Genomic DNA, 23,525 nt, shown 5'->3' on the forward strand with positions numbered 1-23,525 from the left:
ATTAAACTATCCTCATGTTCCCTTAATTTGGGTGGTTTTGGCAATTTGTTGACGATGAAAAATACCCTAGCATACCATTTCTTATTATATAAAATGCTAAAAATAGAGTACATATAAATATGATCATAACTTAAATTTTTTAATTTTATTTTTATTATATAATTTTATTTATATGAAAAATATTCAAGCATACTATTTCTTATCATATAAAAATGATAAAAATAAGAAATTAAATAAATATGATCATAACTATATTTGTTACTTTTATTTTGTTACATATTTTTGTATATTAAAAATACCCAAAACATACAACTTAGCATTTCTCATCATACATTAATTATATGAATAATTGTATACTCGTTCTTGTTTTATTATATTATTGCACATTATTAATTACATTAATTATTAGCATTTGTTATATTAAAATAGTATGTATCTGTATAAAATATAGTGTATATATATATATATATATAGGAAAATGATCAATACAAAACTTGATCTCAATACAAAATCCAGACCAAATTTTGACCATGAGATTTGACAATCCAATGGTCAATAATTAAACAAAAACACGGAGGGTCATTGTAAAGCAGTTTTAGGTCATATTATAAACTTTGGGTTTGAGGTCATGTTAAGATCATTTCATGTCATCCTTACTATAATGACGTAAAAATAAGCTTACAATGACCTAAAAATGACTTTTGTATGCTTGGTTCTGCATTTTTATATATATATGGCTAAAGGAGTGATCAATGTTTAACTAATTTTAAGTGTATAACTATTGAACAAATCTCAACTACACATTTTAATACTCTAAATTAATCCTATGGCTTAACTATTTTTACATATTTTAATTAAAAAGTAATTAACAAGGTCATTTTTGGAAACCATATTTTATGGGAGATTCACGCTTCCTCCATATTTGCTCACACAAAATCAAAACACCTACATTTCGGTGATGCTCTCCTCCGCTTCTCCACCAATAAACCTCCATGCTCGCGCCCTGACCTTCTCATTCTCCTCTTCCACCTCCTACAACTTCATCTCCATCTACGCCATCACCAGCGTCTTGCGCAACAACAAGAGAATCCTCTTCTTCCTCGACGGAGTCCATCGCTTCAACAAGACGCAACAAGACTTGAGCAGATTTGCTACAATCTCCATCGCTCACGCTCATGTTCAACAATCACATCTTGCAAAATCTTCATCTGAAGAGCTGATTTCCTCATCTTAATTGTCGATTTCGCGAACTGCTATATCACTTTTCCTCGCAAGAGCTGATTTCTCCATTGTCAATTGTGAATTTCACAATCTGCTATATCAGTTTTCATCGCAAGAGCTGATTTCTCCATCGGTAATAGTCGATTTCATGATATGCTAATTCAGTATTTCATCGCAAGAGTTGATTTTTCTATCTCATGAATTTATGAGAAGATCGAAGAAGTGCACTGTAAGACAATTGGTTCACTTTACCTTCATTACAGTTCACTCGCTAAAAATGCATATGAAGCATATGTTGATGTTAGTATATATATGTTTTGAGTGCTTAAACATGTAATCACAATATACTACACTATAAAAACAATACACTTCACTCTAAAGGTAGTATGCTTCACTATAAAACCCATACAACATTGTACACACAATATACTTCACTATATTATCAATATAGTTCACTATATATACAATACACTATAGTGAAGTATATTATGCATGTTTTATAGTGTTTTGTTTTTTCATTCAAGTCTAGTATATTGAGGATATAATGAACTATATTGAGCATATAGTGAAGTATATTTAGCATGTCATATAATGTACTTTTTTATTTAGTGAAGTATATTACCTTCACAGTGAATTATATTTAGCTTATAGATTTCATGCAGTGTATTAGGTATAGAGTGAAGTATATTCAGCATGCCATATAGTGTATTGTTATTTAATGATTTGAAACAAAAAATTGGACAAAGTTTCATGACCCTTGATCGTGCATTAGACTTTGTTGAAGGTCATCCTCATGATGTTGTCAGTACAAAGGGAAGTGGAAGTAGAAAGAAATCAAAGAAGGAGTCAACAATGAAGTTATCAATGAAACCAGGTCGAAAATGTGGAAACTGCCATGAGATTGGAGACCATGATTCGAGGAAATGCATAAAGGTGAATGAAAAGTCAAAACCGAGGCAGTGAGGATTTGGACAGAAATAGTTCACTTTGTAGCCTTTTTAGAGCACTTATGATTTTTAGTACTATTTAAGTGATATTTATAGTGAAGTAAATATTGATTATAGTGTACTATTTTCCATTTCAGTGAAGCATTTTGAGCGTACTGTGATGTATATTGTGCATATAGTGAAGTATATTCTGCATGCTTATAGCTTACTGTCTTTTCATTCCAGTGAAATATATTGTGTTTAGTGAACTATTATATGCTTACAGTGAAGTATATTACGTTTACAGTGAACTAGTGAAGTAAATATGCTTTATAATGAAGTAAATATGGACAATAGTGATGTAAATAGTGAACAAGATACTAACGTAAAATAAGAACTGACTATGGAATTTAAATGAAGTTTTCTACGATTGTTCATGAATGCTTGAAGTTTACAATCATTTTTTCCACATTTATGTCCATGTTTTTCCAACATTTTTTAATAATGCTTTGATGTTGTAGCCAAGTTCTTCAATGACTAATGGTTTCTTTCCGACAACATTAATGCGCTGCAATACTTTGCTCTTAGTCTTTGGAGTGTTCCCTTGCTTCTTGTAGACAATCCACATTCAGTAATTAGCAAATCTACGTCAACCCACTTGAAATATGGAATTCATTTCACCTCATTTTCTAAATTGTTACAAAATCTATCAATTGTGGTGTTGATGTCAACAACTTTGCCTTCATAGAAGCCAAGCTTCCAATCATCATCTTAACTTCTGCTTCCGTTGCTCTAGATCTTTCCCTTCGTCTTTCTTTAAGTAAACCAACAACTTTCAAAAGATTAAAAGTTAGTCTTTCTTTAAGTATATCAACAACTTTCAAAAGATTAAAAGTCGTCCTATCATTTATAGAAACTAAAAAGGATTAATAATAGAATTATATATAGTCAAAACAATTCACTATAAACACAATGTACTTCACTATAAGCATAATATACTTCACTCAAACGGTAAACTAGTACACTCATGTCAATATACTAGTTCACAATAAACAAAATATACTTCACTGTAAGCAGGGACGGAGCCAGGAATTTATACTTGGAGGGGAAAAAATATACATAGGCAAAATTCAAGTATTTTAGATGGGGAAATTAATGAGAAATTAAAATAAATAAATTTTATATTATACAAATTATATATATGTGAAGAAAATGGAGGAGGGGCATTTGCCCCTTCTTGATACATGCTGGGTTCGTCCCTGACTATAAGCATAATAGCTGTAATTGCTGCCAATGTCTTTTCCACTGAAATATCAAACATCAATAAAAGCACCATCATGCATCATAATACTTCACTCTAACCATGGAATACTTCTCTATAAGCATGCTTTTACTTCACTGAGATGAAAAAAGAGATCACTATAACCATGGAATACATCACTCTAAGCATGTTTTTACTTCATTGTGATGAAAAATCAGTGCGCTATAAGCAAGCATCGGAAACACTTCACTCTAACCATAGAATACATCACTCTAAGCAAGTTTTTACTTTACTGAGATGAAAAACCAGTGCACTATAAGCATGGATCACATACACTTCACTCTAACCATGGAATACATCACTCTAAGCGTGTTTTTACTTCATTGACGTGAAAAGACAGTGCACTATAAGCATGGATCACAGATACTTCACTCTAACCATGAAATACATCACTCTAAGCATGTTTTTTATTCACTGAGATGAAAAAACAGATCACTATAAGCAAGGATCATAGTCACTTCACTCTAACCACGGAATACATCACTCTAAACATGTTTTGTCACGACCGCCATTACTAAGGATAGTGAAGACGGGGAAAACATGACGAGGGGAGGGACTAAGGAGTGGGGAAGAAAAGAGGGACGCAAATATGAAAAACCCAGTTAACTTCAAAAAGAAATATTTTAGTTTATTGAAAAGTTAAGCAACGGATTTTAGTCTCAAAATACTTAATATCATAAAACAATATTAAATAGTGCGGAAGACTTCTAGAAATTAATTTCAAACACGGCAGCGGAAAAACAAGTATTCAAGAGAGTCAAAGGGAGACGCCTATGTATGAAGACACGACGCATCCGGAATTTCTTAAGGCTCGACTCAACATCCATCGCAACACCCCGCTCAACCTGCACATAAAGAAAACATATACAGGGCTGAGTATTTGATATACTCAGTGAACACACGCCAAAATATTTGATAAATGTTATGTCATCCATACCATAGTAAACTCGAGTTTTAACATTTTAGAAAAGAAATATCATCGAGTATCACAAAAACAGTATCATAGTCTGCCAAGGCAAAACAATCTCCCCACTTTCTCAACAATCAATCATTCACATCCTCTTACCATAGTGCGACGAAAGTGTGGCCACACTATTCGCCCACGAGACCGGCCGACTAGCAAGGACGGCTCACGATCCCCTCTGTGTACATAGCCTGATAGGGTTTGCGGCTCTACTCAGACCTGAATTCGTTTATCATAGCCCTATAGCCTAATGGAGCGAACTCACAAACTAGGCATCAAGCACAATCTCAACATAGCCCTATAGCCTAACGGAGCAAGCTCAAACGAACTAGGCATCAGACAACAATCTCAACATCAAAACAATCACGGCATGACATAACACTTTAAACCACCCTTATAACTCCGCAATCATACTTTTGAAAAGTAAAAGAGTTTAGTAAAGAAAGCCCACCTCGATTGCTTACAAACACGATTCTTCGATGAATCTTGAATTTCCAACTCCAAATTTCATCCTTGCTCTTTCGTTTCGTTCATCAACAAAAACGAAACGAACACTCAAGCATACATCAACGTGTAACACATAGCCACATCATAGGATACGTTTCTTATTCACACATGTATCATTTATTCACTCAAAACTTGACAACAAGTATTATTTTAACATGACAGAAATCTGGTAGAACTGCGCAGTCGTTTTGTAGAAATCATTAAAAATCCATCTGACCTCCGTTGGGGCTGAAATTTTATCACAACACAGTAGACACATCAAATATCATCCAGTTAAAATTTAACATCAAAATCACATCTTTAGGTTGGTCAAATCAAAAACGAAACTTACTGGACGAGAATACAAATTCTGACAGAACTACACAATTAACATTAATAATTCATTTAAAATTCATCTTTGGTCAAAAGAGGCTGAAATTTATACACAGCACAGAAAACATCTCAAAATTTACTCAGTTAAAAATTCGTGCCAAAATAAGATCGTTTGGTTAGTCAAACACACGTCGGAATCTACTGTCCGAACACCACAGTTTTTATGCTTCACAAATTCGATTATCATTCATCCAAACACATATATTCATGCTTCCAACAGATAATCATGCTTCAAAAAGATCTCACAACCAAGTTCTCATATATTCACATATCATTCACCAACGAATCATCCACAACCTCACATATACACATACATAAACGCATATCCACATACTTTCTCATGCAAAACATCAATCCCAACCGTTTAATTTTTAGATCTATGATTTCTACACTCACTATATGCATGAGGGAATCAAGAAACATGGGTTCAATGGAAAGGATGAGAAAGAGAATTCAAATATACCTTTCTTGTTAAAAAACAATCGGTAGGAAAGATAATTGATGCGATTCTTCGATGAATCTTGAATTTCCAACTCCAAATAGATGCAAGAACAAAGGATTGGTGAAAAATTGATGGAGAAGGAGAGGGGAGAAAAAAAATCGTGTGGGAGAGAGGAGAGGAAGAGAGCGGCGTGAATAATGGGGCTAGGGTTAGGGTTTGACTTATTTATTCTCTAGGTTTAATCCCACACTTAGATAAAATAATTAAATTGTGTGGAAATAAAATAAAATCCCACAATTAAAAATGAAAGTAGGCGTGTGGAATGGGAGAGATCAAGGAAAAAAATACTTAAATCCTCAAATCAAACATGAATATGATTTAAATTTGGTAAGATATGGTAAGGTTTAATTAGATTTTAAATCAATGAAGGAGACAAACAAGATACCAATTAAATCTACAAAAATAATTTCTTCTCCTAATTAATAGGAGATTTCGAAAATTTCAAGGGATGGACAAGGGGTCAAAAATCGTGTAGAATAACATAGGGACAATTTGGTTTGGATTTAATTTGGATAAATATCCCAAAACAATTAATTAAATCCAAGAAAAAAAATATTGTTTCCAATAAATAGGAGGGCCGAAAATTCCAATATAATGGCTAGAATAATTATGCATGATCTCATTTAATTTAATTCACACATTGAAAATTTAATCACATTCTTTCACATAACTCACAACAACTAATTTCACATAATTAACTCAATCACATAGAAATTAAATTTCATAATTGAATTTCCCAAAACAACATCCTCATCAAAAAAAAGTCACAAATTTTCGGGGTGCTACATGTTTTTACCTCATTGTGATGAAAAAACAGTGCACTATAAGCAAGGATCACAGACACTTCACTCTAACCATAGAATACATCACTTTAAGCATATTTTACTTCACTGTGATGAAAAAACATATCACTATAAGCACGCATCACATACACTTCACTCTAACTATGAAATACATTACTCTAAGCATGTTTTTACTTCACTGAGATGAAAAAACAGTGCACTATAAGAAAGGATCACATACACTTTACTCTAACCATGGAATACATTACTTTAAGCATATTTTTTCTTCACTAAGATGAAAAAACAGGGCACTATAAGCATGGATGACATACACTTCACTCTAACCATGAAATACATCAGTCTAAGCATGTTTTTACTTCATTGTGATAAAAAACAGAGCGCTATAAGCAAGCATTAGAAAACACTTCACTCTAACTATGGAATACATCACTCTAAGCAAGTTTTTACTTCACTGAGATGAAAAACCAGTGCATTATAAGCATGGATCACGGACACTTTACTCTAACCATGGAATACATTACTCTAAGCATGTTTTTACTTCAGTGAGATGAAAAAACAGATCACTATAAGTAAGGATCACAGACACTTCACTCTAACCACGAAATAGATCACTCTAAACATGTTTTTACTTCATTGTGAAAAAACAGTGCACTATAAGCAAGGATCACTCTAAATATGCTTTAAGTGATGTATTCCATCACTTAAAGCATATTTTACTTCACTATGCTGAAAAAACATATCATTATAAGCACGCATCACAGACACTTGAAAGAGCAGGTTTGTGCAGGTGTCGTTTCATGCAAAGGGTGTATCCTACTGATCAGTATGGAAGTCCCTGCTAAATCTGAACCTGGTATCAATAATTCCTCAACCCTCTTCTACTGGGTAGTATAGTGAAGGTAGGGGTCGAATCTCACAGAGATGAATGCGTTTTGGGAATTGTGGTGATATTCTGGAAAGGTTTGGTTAGCTACCACGCTTTGGGTTGAGACTTATCTAGACTGGAATTTAAGTTGGTACTCTACTGACTAGGAGGTGGGAAAGGTGTTGGACAGACGGCTGTGTACATGGAAAGTGGGGAACATGGTTTTCAGGAAGTATATGGAAAGTACTAGTTTACTATAAAAGGTTAAACAGAATATTAGAGGAAAAGAGGTAGTTAGGTGACTAGACTGACAGATCGGTAGGGTACCAGCTGAAAAGGTAGAAAAAGTAAAGGACAAAAGCAAAAGTAACTAAAAAGTAAAAGTAGTCCCAAACTTGGATGTAGATGTTATCTTCTTCAACATGAATAAACTCAGATCAACAATCTCAGATTTCATGAACGAGAAACACAGATTAACAAACTTCACAGCTCAGATCTACAATTAAAACTTCGAATCAAAAGATCGAACACTGAAACTGCAATTATGCTTACTGGTCAACATGCAGGGTGGCAGAAATCACGTAAACTGGATTTTCACACTTAACTAATTCAGAAGTTAAAACATGCGATTCCACACTGGAAATTACCGTAACAGCTAGATCTAAGCTATCTAGGCAGAAAGAAGCGAAAACAAACATGAACCGATGCTGGAAAACAACTTCATAGCATTTAGAAAACGTTTGGATCACAACCAAGACTTCAAAATAAGCAAAATACTGGAAATGCAAAAGATCCAACGTAGAGAAAACAAACAAGATTAACTAGAAAGCAAATAAAGATTGTTTTTGCCACTCCGGGCGATGGAACTGCTAACTACGATCGTGCTGACTGGAACGAGAGAATGGAACTCCGGCGAACTGATGATCTTCAAGTGACCATGACTGTGGCGAGGAACGAGAATTACGAAGGATAATGCTGAAGGATTGAACTACTGAGAGAATTATACCTAAGAGTGATGATGATAAATGAGTGCCCCCTCTCTCTCTCCAAGTGGCTTCCTTTTATAGGGAGGCTTACCCTTGATTTTTAGGGTAAAACCTCATGGCGAGATGACTTCTTTGCCCTTAATTGTGGTTGATCAGTCCCAGCTATCCTTCTTCTCCATCTCGAGCCATTTTTGCATGCATACTGGTCAGTATGTAATCGTTCTGATGCCCTTTTCACCTGAAATATCTGAAGCTTTGCCTACTGGCTAGAACACTCAACCTGCACACTTTGAGCAACTGTTTTGCTGATATAATCAATTATGCACATCATACTGACCAGTAACCAAGGCCTAGAATACGACTTATCAAACTGCTAACACTTACCACATGCTTGTCCTCGAGCGTGAAGAACAAACAAAAAGAAGTAAGTCGAATTCTAGCCTGGTTACTCCCCTGACCGACTCTACCTAAACTAGACTCTATACTCCGACGCAAAGAAAAACACTTGAACAACGCAGAAAAGCACAAAAACCAACACGAAAGACTAAAACACAAAGATGGGCTATATTTCAACCATCCCTCCCCTCGGGATCAGGTGCAATTCGGCCTTAGACAGCCTTGAACTTCCGCCGCCCCCCCTTTCTTCCCCAGTCAGTATATCCGCTTGTCAGGATCGCCCACACCTCTCGGCCAAACACTAGGTTCACTCAGTCACTCATACCTCACAAGGAATGTTAGGACTGCATTCTCTCAATATGCTCAACCTCGATTGCTTCGGACTTAGATCTCACGTGGAGCTACTGAAGGGCTTAAAGGTTTGTAATGGGGCTATTGGTTTGTAATGTTTTGGGGTGGATGTTCCTAAGGCTCTAGGTTCAAAATTTCCACTTTATTGAGGTGGGGGAACTGTGTGCACTTGGGCCTCTGGTTAGTTGCTTTTCTTGGCTTGCGCTTCTGGTTTTGATCTCCAACTGGTCAGTAGCTTCTTGTGGCTTCGCCACCCTTATGCCTTCTTCATTTTTTTTATGGCCAAGTTTTTCTGACCATTTTCCTTCATCTTTTCTCTCTTTTTTTTTCTTTCCCCCCCTTTTTTTTCTTTGTGGCTTCGCCACCCTTATACCTTCTTCTTCGTTTTTGGACCTGGGATAACTCCCTGGTCGATTTTCTTCCAAACTTTCTTGCCCAACTGGTTCCTGCCTTCTTATACACCTTTCTGGCCAGTAAGCTCCAATCGTCTCATGCCTTGCACACACAATCCCAGTGGCCAGGGGTGTATATCTGGGTATAAAGAGTTAAGAAAATGGGTTCTAAAGGTGGTTTTTTTTCTCTTTTTTTTGGGGGGGGGGTTTCCTACTGCCTTCAGTGTTCGCTACCCGTTGTCACTTCATCTTAGGCAGTTTGTGGCAGCCGCTCTTTTATTTTCAATATATGTGGAAAGTAGTTCCACTTAAAGCTTATAACTCACATTTTAAGAGGGCTTTCGTGTTTGGCTCTAAGGATGGGCTTTTCCCTCATACTTGCGTCATCTATCCTGGCTAGGAGGTACTAAGGGGGGTGGTTTCTCTTTTCCAGCATGTCTTATCTCCCTCAATTCCCCTCACCGTCAGCTCAAGACAGTTGAGTTTTAAGCCGAATCAATACAAAAAAAAAATTAAAAAAAACTAGACCTAACAAGAAACTAACACAAGCACAAACACAAACTACACATATACACATACATCATACTGGTCATTGCGTCCCCCTCCCACTTCACAAGTGTCGGCCCTCAGATAAGGCTGTGAAGTGGAAAAGGTAATGGCCAGTATGGTAGACACAACGACATGCTAAAAACTAAAACTTCTCACACTTAGACTATAAAATAGGCTAAGTGGGAGGGTTTAAAACCTAAGCAAAAACCAACAATTACAAAGCACATATATACATAAACTTCTCACACTTAGACCATGCAATGGGCTAAGTGTGAGCCAACATGCTTTCGAAAAACAACAAACAAGAAAACACAGAAAACATGCGCCAAAGAGACAAACCCTTTACTTCTCACACTTAGACTATTAAATAGGCTAAGTGTTATGAATGGGGTTTGCGCACAAACACAAATTATACTACCTAAACAAACACCAAAACATAAACAAAAATACGGAAAGCTAAAACGAAAACTAACTGGTCAGTAGGGGGGTTCATCAGTGTCTCCTGCTCCTTCGCGGCGCAGGTGGTGCAGGTGGGTTCTCTGGTGGTTCCTCTACATTCTCGGACTGGTTCTCATCAGACTTTGCCGGCTCCTCGGCTTCCGCCGGCACCTCGGCCTCTCCTTCCTCTGTCTCGGGTACTTGCGGTTCATCATTCTGGCCACCATGGCCACTCGGTCCAACATCTTCCTCTTGTCTTCTCTGTGCTAACTCCATCAGGATCCTTTCCATTACTGACACTAACCGGGTCATCTTCGATCTCATCTCCCTGTTTTCCTCAGCCATTTCCGTCACTGTCCTCTCCAAGATAGCAACTCTCCCTCCTGAGGTGGCTTCTTCCCCCATCGCGTAGAAGCGCGGTATTCCTCCTCTCATATATACGGCATTCGTTCGGACAAAGAACGGCGTGTCAAACAACCCAGGGGGCGTACCATCGGCAGTGGGGACAAGTCCTCAGCTTCTGTGATAATGAGATTGTTACCGACAAACGTTCCCAGAATATGGCACAGGGTGTGATTCCGGGCAGGATGAGTATCTATCAGATGGCACTGGTACGCAGTCTAAAAACCCAAATGCAATCTACGGCCACGCTTTGCACACCAGAGGAGATATAACTCCGTCATCGAGGTTCGGACGGCCGAGTTCGACTGCCCTAACAGGTTAGAATCTAGATGGAGTTGAACCAAACGCAAGACAGGGTCGTTGAGATGAATGGAGCGGGAGATAGTGGACGCGAATTCTCCAGCGTCAGGATGGGTTAACTCCGCCCATGCCTCCTGTGGGTTAAAATCTACATGCCTACGGGGGATGCCCCGCTCCCTGTTTCTCCAGTCTGACCCTATCGCCTCTTCAAGGCTACACATACCCAACCGACACGTCCACTCTATCAAATTCATGCTTATTTCCCCTCCATACAACCGTAAACTTATAGAAACTTCATCCAGATCAGTAGTCAACTTAAATCTAAAAGTGGTGAAAAATTCCTTCGCGAGCCGAACGCATATATGAGGATCCCCATTCGGCAACAACCATTCAAAACCTAACGCATGCACGTAAGCTAGGAACTGCTCGCGGATACCTAGCTCGTCTAAAGAGGGATAGTGCATTACCTTTCCTCATTTGATTTCCTTGGTTCCATCATCCATGCTGTCAAACGTATCCTGCAGCTTCTTTGTTTCAAAAAGCTTCATCTCCTCAGCGATCTCGTCAGTGAAATCCACCGACCACCGCCGGTATCTTATCCTCTCGATCGGGGGATGCACCAATTCCCGATGGTTGTCCGGAAGTGATTGTTCTCCATATTCCTCATCCTCCAAGGAGATATTGCTGTCTGAGTCGGATTCCTCGCTGGCAATGTACTCATTGTCACTTAACGCTCCTCGGCTTGGTGGAGTTCTCTGAGCAGCTTCAGTGATGACGATTCCAGTGCTCACCACTCGGGACTTCTTGGTTACCGACTTCCTTTGAATTGGGGACTTCCTCTTCCTCTTCCTGGCTTGTTGGTATCTGGCTTCCTCCTCCGCTCGAAGTAGGGACTCATCTTGGGCAGTAGAAGTGATCTCCTTGTGGCCTACTGACCTGGATGCGAGGTCCAGACCCTCAGCCATCCCGTCAGCCTCTTCACCTTGGCCACTCAGTGTTGGAGAGACCGCTTCGGTTTCCATTGCAGTATCCTCTAAGTCAGTAACAGGTAAAGACTCCTCCCTAGGTTTTGTGGGAGTGGTCCTCTCTTCTTCACTCAAGATCTCCACGGGATCTGCCTCTGTGTTCGGCTTCGCCTTACTAGCTGCCCACTTCCCTAAGCATCGTTGAGATACCCTTTGTGGCTTTGGCTGTCTAGCCTTAGGTTCGCCCTTCAACACCAACTTCCTCTTGACGGCCTTCGGTTTTGTCACCGGAGGTGCCACTGGGTTGGGTACTTCTGGTCTTGCTTTTGTTTCTTTTGCTTTCGTTTCTTGTGCTTCAATAGATGTATCACCCCTCTCTGCTTCTGGCTGGGGTGATTCCGGCATAATCTCTTCTTCCCTAGCTTGGCTTTCCGAGCGGTTTCCTTCTTCGGCTTCTTCACTCTCTCTTACTGCTCGTGATGCGAGGTCTAGCCCCTCAGCCACCACGGCAGTGTCATCTTCCATCCGATTGACATCATCTAAAATAGCCTGAAATTCCTCATCGGTCATTAGGCCCTGCTTCTTGGCTGATTCGTTCAGATCTATCTCCTTCCTCGCCACTTTTCGGGGAAAGACTCCCGCCGTCAGCGTTTTCTCTGACTCAACTGCTCCCTGTAGGCTCCCCTGTTCCTAACCTTTCCTCGCTTCACGTTCTTCCGAGTCGGAATCGTAATGAGATGAAATGGGGTCAATCTCCATTGAATCACTGTGTTGTTGAGTTTCTGAGGGTTCCGAGGACTTAGGTGGTGGGGTAGTCGATGGAGCTTCTCTTTCTGGTGGAATTCCGAAGGAAGTCGCAATGGGGGTGGGGAGTGTTGCTGTAGATGGCACAATCGGTTCCAAAGGATTTTCTCCGATTACTCTCTCTTGTCCTCCGGTTTGACCCAAACCGGCCAGCGCCGCCGACCAATCCCTATTGGGGTCCTGCTGTCGAAGAAACGCCGCCATTGCTTCCAAGGAGACCATTGCTGGCGCTTGAGGAGCCGGCTCCGATGGTTGCGGTTGCGGTTGTGGGCTCGGCGGCCGTTCTTCCCGCAGTGGTGGTGATTCTGGTTTTTCTTCCCTGCGGGTTGAAGTGGGTTTGATTTTTGTTGCGAATGCCTTCCTTCCCATGGATTAGATCTGTGAAATTGTGGGTATAAAGTGGGGGTTGGTGTTTGTGGAGTGACGGTGGAAATTTTACAGAGAGAAAAATTTGCAGAGTGAAATTGTGAAGTGAAAAATTGGGGAGACGGCTGGTTATGGGTTGGAATAGGGCAGTTGTGGGTTTGCAACCGGTTATAGGCGGTTCCAAACCGCGTCGTTTCGAGGGAGAGGCGGTTGAGAATACCGACTCCTGATTGGTCGGCGTGTCCACTCTCTCTGCTCACGCGCCCCTTCCAGCCGCTGCCACCCTGCAAAAGCTGCAGAAAGTCCACAAATTCAAATTCGTCCCTTAATGATTTGCCCCTATATTTCCCTAGATTAGAAATAAAGTAAAAATGACACTTACATAAAATATGAGTTTCACCAAAATGATATTCTGATGGTCAGTACGTACTCCCAATTAATATTTGAGGTCCGAAAAATATTTTTGGTTTTTCTTAAAACTAACTAGCATGCAAAGGTTCAAATTAATTAACTACCAAATATGTACCATATTTACATCTTCCTTAGGAATATTGGAATTCTACTTAGCCAGCATATGCAAGTTAAGAGCTAGCCCAGTGGAATTCCAATCCCTATCCTACCGGTCAGTATGAAACCTGAGTATGTGGTTGCAGTGGGATTTCATCCACTACAGCCACATCACTATTGGCCCTAAATACCTTCAGCCTATGCCCATTCACAATAAAGGGTTCAGAGTTAGGAAGACTCCCTGAAATCTCCACTGCTCCATTAGAACGGAGTGCGGTGATGACATAAGGCCCTGTCCATTTCGACTTGAGTTTTCCAGGCATGAGCTTCAACCTCGACTGGAAAAGTAGTACTTTCTGCCCAACATGAAGATCTTTGGTCCTCAGATTCTTGTCGTGCCACAATTTGGTTCGCTCTTTGTACCACATGGCTGAGTCAAAAGACTCAAATCTAAGTTCCTCAAGCTCCTGCAACTGCAGCTTCCTTTCCTCTTCACAGGCTGTAGCATCCATATTCACTTGTTGTACTGCCCAGTATGCCCGGTGTTCAATTCCCACCGGTAAGTGGCACATCTTTCCAAAAACAATCCGGTATGGGGACATCCCTATGGGGTTCTTGTAGGCTGTCCGATATGCCCATAAAGCATCTTCTAACCTTACACTCCTGTCCTTCCTAGAAGGATTGACAGTCTTCTCCAAAATCTTCTTTATCTCGCGGTTAGAAATCTCCGCTTGACGGTTTGCTTGTGGATGGTAGGGGCTTGATAGTCTGTGGTGCACACCGTATTTTTTCATTAAGGTTTCAATTGTGCGATTACAGAAGTGTGTTCCTTGATCCGATATGATCGCCCTTGGCACTCCGAATCTGCTGAAAATGTGACTCTTTAGAAACTTGGCCACCTCCCTTGCTTCACACGTACTTGTGGACTTGGCTTCTATCCACTTGGAGACGTAATCCATTGCAACCAGGATATACAAATTGCCATAGGACGAAGGAAACGAACCCATGAAGTCTATTCCCCAAATGTCGAACAATTCACATACAATTACCGGAACTTGGGGCATCTCGTCTTTCGCGGATATCCCACCGGTCAGTTGACAGTGCTCACAACTTCTGCAGAACTCGTACACATCCTTGTTGAGGGTTGGCCAATAAAAGCCGCTATCCAGAATCTTCCTTGCCGTCTTCTTGGATCCGAAATATCCTCCACAAGCTAACGAGTGGCAATGGATCAGAACGTCCCTTTGCTTCCAGTCAGGAACGCACCTCCTTATCACATGATCGGATCCCACTCTCCACAGATATGGGTCATCCCAAAAGTAGTATTTTGCTTCACTCTTGATCTTCATTCTTTGGGCCTTGGTAATACTCGATACTTCTGGAAGCTCTCCAGTCACTAGGTAGTTGGCTAGGTCTGCATACCATGGTTCTTGCCCTACCTTTTCTTTTCCTTTTCCTGTATCGTACTGCCCAGTAAGCTTCATCACTTCTTCCCAGTCAATCTTTCTGACCTCAAAAATTACCTCACATAAATGCTCTCCTGGAAACTTGTCGTGCACCTCTTCACTGTTTCCATCTTACACTACTCTACTTAAATGGTCCGCCACCTTGTTCTCGACTCCTCTCTTATATTCCACTGCCCAATCAAATTCTTGTAACAAGAGGACCCATCGGATCAAGCGCGGTTTGGATTCCTTCTTGGCAATCAGATACTTAATCGCTGCATGGTCAGTATAAACGATGACCTTGGATCCCAACAAATATGGCCGGAACTTTTCGAAAGAATACACCACTGCCAGCATCTCTTTTTCAGTGGTATCGTAATTCCGCTGGGCTTGATTCAGTGTCTTAGATGCATAAAAAATTACGTACCTCTTCCCATCGATCTTCTGACCTAGTACGGCTCCCACTGTATAGTCGCTGGCGTCGCGCATCACTTCGAAAGGGTAGTCCCAGTCAGGAGCCCGTATGATAGGTGCGGATATCAGCTTTTCCTTGAGAAGGTTGAAAGCGGCCTTGCATTGCTCATCAAAGACGAACTCCACTTCATTCTGAAGAAGTCGGGTAAGGGGTTGGGCGATCTTGGATAAATCCTTGATAAATCTTCGATGGCGTGCCCTAAAAAACCCCTTATCCCCTTCTGATCAGTAGGGAATGGTAATTTGGATATAACATCCACCTTGGCTTGATCCACCTGGATTCCTCTCTCTGAAACCACGTGTCCTAGAATAATCCCCTCAATGACCATAAAATGACACTTCTCAAAATTCAAAACCAGACTTTTTGTTTGACACCTTTCTAGAACTATGTCCAAATGATGAAGGCAAGAGTCGAAAGAGTCTCCATAGACCGTGAAGTCATCCATGAATATCTCTATGCAGTCCTCAACCAAATCGGAGAATATGCTCATCATACATCGTTAAAATGTACCTGGAGCGTTAAATAGGCCGAAAGGCATGCGCCTGTATGCATAGGTTCCGAATGGGCTAGTGAAAGTGGTGTTATCCTGGTCTTCAGGATCAACGTAAATTTGGAAGTATCCGCTGTACCCATCTAGAAAGCAAAAGTACTTCTTCCTAGCCAATCTCTCCAACATTTGGTCGATGAAAGGCAGCAGGAAATGGTCCTTCCTGGTCGCATTGTTCAGCTTACGGTAATCGATGCACATTCGCCAACCCATGACTATCCTCGTTGGGTTCAGCTCATTCCTCTCATTTTGAACGACTTGGATTCCCGACTTCTTTGGGACCATGTGGATCGGGCTGACCCACTCGCTGTCCGGCACTGAATAGATAATCCCTAGCGACAACAATTTCAAGATCTCCTTCAATATTTCTTCTCGCATATTGGGGTTTACCTTTCTTTGGGCAACTCGATGTGCCTTTGCTCCCTCTTCCAGCCTAATGTGGTGCATGCAGACGTCGTGGCTTATTCCCACTAAATCTGTAAGGCTCCATCCAATTGCCTTCTTGTTCTTGCTCAGCACAGTCAGTAGCCTTGCCTCTTGTTCCTTTGTAAGGCTGCTGCTGATGATCACTGGATATGAGTTCTCCTCTCCGAGGAAAGCATACTTCAGATTCGATGGCAGTTTCTTCAGCTCGACTAGAGGGTTTTCTCAGCCTCTCCTTCTTTCTCTAGTTCTGCCTCTAAAGATTCCTCTATATTGACTGGTAGCTTGGCCCCTGCGGCTCCAATAAATTCCGATTTCTGGCAGAAGTCCTTAATTGCTCCCTCTATCTCTTCATCGGTCAACCCTTGACTACTGATCAGATCACACCATGAAGCGGCTTCTACGTCAGCTTGCTCATACACATCTAAAGCTTGGAGTTTCTCCTGCAATAGTTCGGTCTCAAGAAAATCTTGGACTAAGGGGTCAATCATATCAACATAGCATACATTTTCAGAATCAATAGGCTTTTTCATGGCCTCGTTGATATCAAAAGTAAACTTCTCCCCATGAAAATCAATGCAAATTGTTCCCTCAGCCATGTCTACTATTGTCTTGGCCGTCCTAAAAATGGCCTTCCTAACAATATGCCACTAGATTCCCTAGCCTCGGACTCACTCATTTTGATCACATAAAAGTCAGCAGGGTAGGTAAAATCATGCACTCTAACCAACACATTCTCTAAAACACCCTCAGGACTTATGCATGACCTATCAGCCAGTTGGATCAACACCCTAGTACTCGACAATCTAACTCCCTTCAATCGGTTATAGATTGACAAAGGCATGACATTAATAGAAGCTCCAAGATCACACATTGCATGCTCGACTTTCACATCTCCTATAGTTATAGGCAAAGTGAACATACCTGGATCGGCCCTCTTGGGCGGTAGCTTCTCCTGCACAATTGCAGACGCGATCCCTTCTACCATGATCTTCCCATCCCCCTGGGCTTTCCCGGCTATGAATTCCTTAATGAATTTCCCAAGTGGGGGTAGCTTCACTGCTTGGAGGAATGGTATGGTGACATCCAATTTCCCAAAAATTGACAAGTAGTCCACCGGGTTCTCCTTCTTTCTTTTTGTAACAAAGCGGAAAGGGAATGGTTTCTCCCCCTTTTTCTCCTCTACCGGTCCCTCAGCAACCTTCTTGGAATCTTCCTTGGGCAAATTCTGGGTCTGAGCCTCCGTTCTGGATTCTACCTCTTGATGGGGTTCCTTCCTGATCAGTACGTTCTCGGGTTCACCTCCTCCACATGGCGTCTCCCCCAAGAAAAATGGGTCATGCATCCGAGGCATGGATCTCTTAAGCTCTTCCGCTGAGATGGTGTCGCCCCCTATCTTCGTTTCACTCGGCTCTCCACTTGGTTGTTTCGGTCGAGGTCCATCATAAGTAGTTCCTGACCTCAATGTAACCTTACTCACATTCGCTTTTTCGGGTATTTGGACTGTAGACGGGAGTTTCCCTACATTTCCTCTTATTTCTCCCATCGAACTGGCCAGTTGGGCCAACTGCCTATTCATCATATCCATGTTCGCTTTATGTTCCTTCTGGGCATTTTGCATCCCCTGCACTACTTCGTTGTGGGATTGCAACTCGCCTTTGATACCTTGTTGCGACGCGAGCAATTCTCCCATCATGTCCTCCATGGACCTCCTTGACCTGTTAGGGTATTGTGACTGATTTGGGCCTTGTTGCTGGTTATATTGGGAACTTTGGTTGGGCTGGAAATTTTGGAAGTTTTGTTGGTTCTGGTTAGGTGGGTATTAGTTATACTGGCAGGAGGGTTGTACTGGTCATGGTGATATTGGTTCTGGTTCTGGTTTTGTGGGTGTTGGTTTTGGGATTGTTGGTTCCTTCCTGACCAGTTAAACTGGTGGTCCGGGTTTGCTGGTCCACGGTTGGGGTTTTGGTTCGGGTGGGGGTTATATTGGTTCTGACCTTGACCTTGGTTTTGATTTTGGTTCCCATCTCCCCATCGAAAATTTGGGTGATCCCTCCATGGTGCATCCCGTTGTCTCCCTTGGATCCAGTGCCCACTAGAATTGTAGTACCCGGCAGCATTGACTTGCTCCATATTGAACAAGTAGTTTGGCTGATCATAGCTCGGTCCTTGGTTTCCCTGTTCTGCACCCTTGTAGTTCCCAACTGGGGAAGTCAGCGGTGTATTCTTCTCGATTGCGCTCAGGAGTGACTTCTTCAGCTCATCCATCTTCAAATCCCTTCAGCTCATCCATCTTCAAATCCATCTTCTGTTCATGCTTCTGCTCCTGGTCAGTAGACGAGGCACTTGCAACCCTTTCTCGGTTGTATCCATCTCTTGAATGGTCATACTCCTTCTTCGCACTCAGTAGCTTCCTTAGGACCCTCTTCGCTTCGCTGACCCATAGCTGCGTGAAGCTTCCTCCCGACGACGAATTGGCCAGGTCCTTGGTTGTTATGTTCATCCCCTCATAGAAGGTATGATGTATCTCAATGTCCGCCATGCGATGATTGGGACATGCATCTAAAAGGCCCATATACCTCGCCCAATAATCGCTCAAGGGTTCATCGTACCCTTGCTTCACACTAGTTATTTCCCTCTTCAGCGCGCTTGTCTTGGATGACGGGAAAAACTGGCCTAGGAATACTGACTTGAAATCGGCCCAACTCTCAATGGAGTCGGGGGGCAGGCGCATGAACCAGGTGTTTGCCTCCCCTTTCAAAATGAACGGCAAAGCCTTCAATCTGTAATCATCCTCGGTCGCCCCTGCTGGCCTCCTCTGCGCCCTACAAATCTTACAAAACTCATGAAGGAACTCATAAGGCCCTTCGTAACTCTTCCCGCAGTATGTAGGTAGAATTGCGATCACATGAGGCTTCACATCACAGGCAGTTTGCCCTGGGGTCTCAACTATGGCTTGAGGTGGTTCTTCCTCGGTATGTGCATTCAGCGTCCCGATCTCAGGATCTTCTTCTCCTTGAGCGGCCATCCTTCTCGGGTTTCCCTCTATCCTTGGTATCTCTTCCGGTATTGGTCCTTCTATGGTGTATTGCTCCTCATCACTACTCGAACCTAAGTCAGACAAAGCCGTCGACAAGCCGGATCGAGTGGTTACGAGTATAGATCCTCGCTGAAGTATCTTCGGCCTCCACTGGTCAGGAGCTGAGTTGCTTCTCATAAACTGAAATAAAAAGAAAAAGAAAAAGTTATCCACAATATATACGCCAAAGTATCACGCACAATAGCTACTAATAATGCCATCCATCCCCGGCAACGGCGCCATTTGAAAGAGCAGGTTTGTGCAGGTGTCATTTCAAGCAAAGGGTGTATCCTACTGATCAGTATGGAAGTCCCTGCTAAACCTGAACCTAGTGTCAATAATTTCTCAACCCTCTTCTACTGGGTAGTATAGTGAAGGTAGGGGTCGAATCCCACAGAGATGAATGCGTTTTGGGAATTGTGGTGATATTCTGGAAAGGTTTGGTAAGCTACCACGCTTTGGGTTGAGACTTATCTAGACTGGAATTTAAGGTGGTACTCTACTGACTAGGAGGTGGGAAAGGTGTTGGACAGGCGGCTGTGTAAGTGGAAAGTGGGGAACATGGTTTTCAGGAAGTATATGGAAAGTACTAGTTTACTATAAAAGGTTAAACAGAATATCAGAGGAAAAAAGGTAGTTAGGTGACTAGACTGACAGATCTGTAGGGTACCAGCTGAAAAGGTAGAAAAAGTAAAGGACAAAAGCAAAAGTAACTAAAAAGTAAAAGTTGTCCCAAACTTGGATGTGGATGTTATCTTCTTCAACATGAATAAACTCAGATCAACAATCTCATATTTCATGAACGAGAAACACAGATTAACAAACTTCACAGCTCAGATCTACAATTAAAACTTCGAATCAAAAGATCGAACACTGAAACTGCAATTATGCTTACTGGTCAACATGCAGGGTGGCAGAAATCACGTAAACTGGGTTTTCACACTTAACTAATTCATATCTAAAATCTAACAGCTATCTAGACTTGCAAACTCAAAGAGATTAACTACAGAAGTTAAAACATGCGATTCCACACTGGAAATTACCGTAACAGCTAGATCTAAGCTATCTAGGCAGAAAGAAGCGAAAACAAACATGAACCGATGCTGGAAAACAACTTCATAGCATTTAGAAAACGTTTGGATCACAACCAAGACTTCAAAATAAGCAAAATACTGGAAATGCGACAGATCCAACGTAGAGAAAACAAACAAGATTAACTAGAAAGCAATAAAGATTGTTTTTGCCACTCCGGGCGATGGAACTGCTAACTACGATCGTGCTGACTGGAACGAGAGAATGGAACTCCGGCGAACTGATGATCTTCAAGTGACCATGGTTGTGGCGAGGAACGAGAATTACGAAGGATAATGCTGAAGGACTGAACTACCGAGAGAATTCTACCTAAGAGTGATGATGATGAATGAGTGCCCCCCCTCTCTCTCCAAGTGACTTCCTTTTATAGGGAGGCTTACCCTTGATTTTAGGGTAAAACCTCGTGGCGAGATGACTTCTTTGCCCTTAATTGTGGTTGATCAGTCTCAGCTATCCTTCTTCTCCATCTCGAGCCATTTTTGCATGCATACTGGTCAGTATGTAATCGTTCTGACTCCCTTTTCACCTGAAATATCTGAAGCTTTGCCTACTGGCTAGAACACTCAACCTGCACACTTTGAGCAACTGGTTTTGCAGATATAATCAATTATGCACATCATACTGACCAGTAACCAAGACCTAGAATACGACTTATCAACACTTCACTCTAACTATGGAATACATCACTATGAGCATGTTTTTACTTCACTGACATGAAAAGACAGTGCACTATAAGCATGGATCACAGATACTTCACTCTAACCATGGAATACATCACTCTAAGCATGTTTTTACTTCACTTAGATGAAAAAACAGATCACTATAAGCAAGGATCACAGACACTTCACTCTAACCATGGAATACATCACTCTAAACATGTTTTTACTTCATTGTGATGAAAAAACAGTGCACTATAAGCAAGGATCACAGACACTTTACTCTAACCATGGAATACATCACTTTAAGCATGTTTTTATTTCACTGTGATGAAAAAACATATCACTATAAGCACGCATCACAGACACTTCACTCTAACTATGAAATACATCACTCTAAGCATATTTTTACTTCGCTGAGATGAAAAAACAGTGCACTATAAGAAATGATCACATACACTTTACTCTAACCATGGAATACATTACTATAAGCATCTTTTTTCTTCACTGAGATGAAAAAACAATGCACTATAAGCATGGATGACAGACACTTCACTCTAACCATGAAATACATCACTCTAAGCATTTTTTTACTTCAGTGGGATGATAAAACAGTGCACTATAAGCATGGATCATGGACACTTCACTCTAACCATGGAATACTTCACTGTAAGCATGTTTTACTTCACTGTGATGAAAAAACAATGCATTCTAAGCAAGGATCATAAATACTTCACTCTAACCATGGAATACACCACTCTAAGCATGTTTTTACTTCACTGAGATGAAAAAACAGTGCACTATAAGCATGGACCACAAACACTTCACTCTAACCATGGAATACTTCACTGTAAGCATGTTTTTACTTCACTGAGATGAAAAAATATTGCACTATAAGCAAGAATCACAGACACTTCACTCTAACCATGGAATACATCACTGTAAGCATGTTTTTACTTCACTGAGATAAAAAAAAAACAGATCACTATAAGCATGTATCACAGACACGTCACTCTAACTATGAAATATATCACTCTAAGCATGTTTTTATTTCACTATAAAGAAAAAACAGTACACTATAAGCATGAATCACAGACACTTCACTCTAACCATGGAATACTTCACTAAAAGCATGTTTTTATTTCACTGAGATGAAAAAATAGATCACTATAAGCATGCATCACAGACACTTCTCTCTAACCATGGAATAAATCACTTTACGCATGTTTTTACTTCACTGAGATGAAAAAATTGTGCATTATAAGCAAGGATCACAGAGACTTCACTCTAACCATGGAATACATCACTGTAAGCATGCTTTTACTTCACCGAGATGAAAAAACAGATCACTATAAGCATGTATCACAGACACTTCACTCTAACCATGAAATACATCACTCTAAGCATGTGTTTATTTCACTATAATGAACAAATAGTACACTATAAGCATGGATCACAGACACTTCACTCTAACCATGGAATACTTCACTAAAAGCATGTTTTTACTTCAATGAGATGAAAAAAGAGATTACTATAACCATGGAATACATCACTCTAAACATATTTTTACTTCACTGTGATGAAAAAACAATGCGCTATAAGCAAGGATCAGAAACACTTCTCTCTAACCATGGAATACATCACTCTAAGCAAGTTTTTAATTCTCTGAGATGTAAAACCAGTGCACTATAAACATGGATCACATACACTTCACTCTAACCATGGAATACATCACCCTAAGCATGTTTTTATTTCACTGAGATGAAAAAACTGAGTAATATAAGGTAGGATTTACTCGCTAATGGAGTCTTTAGTTACATTTATTTTTGTCAATCAAAACCTACATAAAAAAAGAGAAGTAATTAAATTTG

This window comes from Salvia splendens, chromosome 11, assembly GCF_004379255.2.
Source record: "Salvia splendens isolate huo1 chromosome 11, SspV2, whole genome shotgun sequence".
NCBI classification, from domain to species: Eukaryota; Viridiplantae; Streptophyta; class Magnoliopsida; order Lamiales; family Lamiaceae; genus Salvia; species Salvia splendens.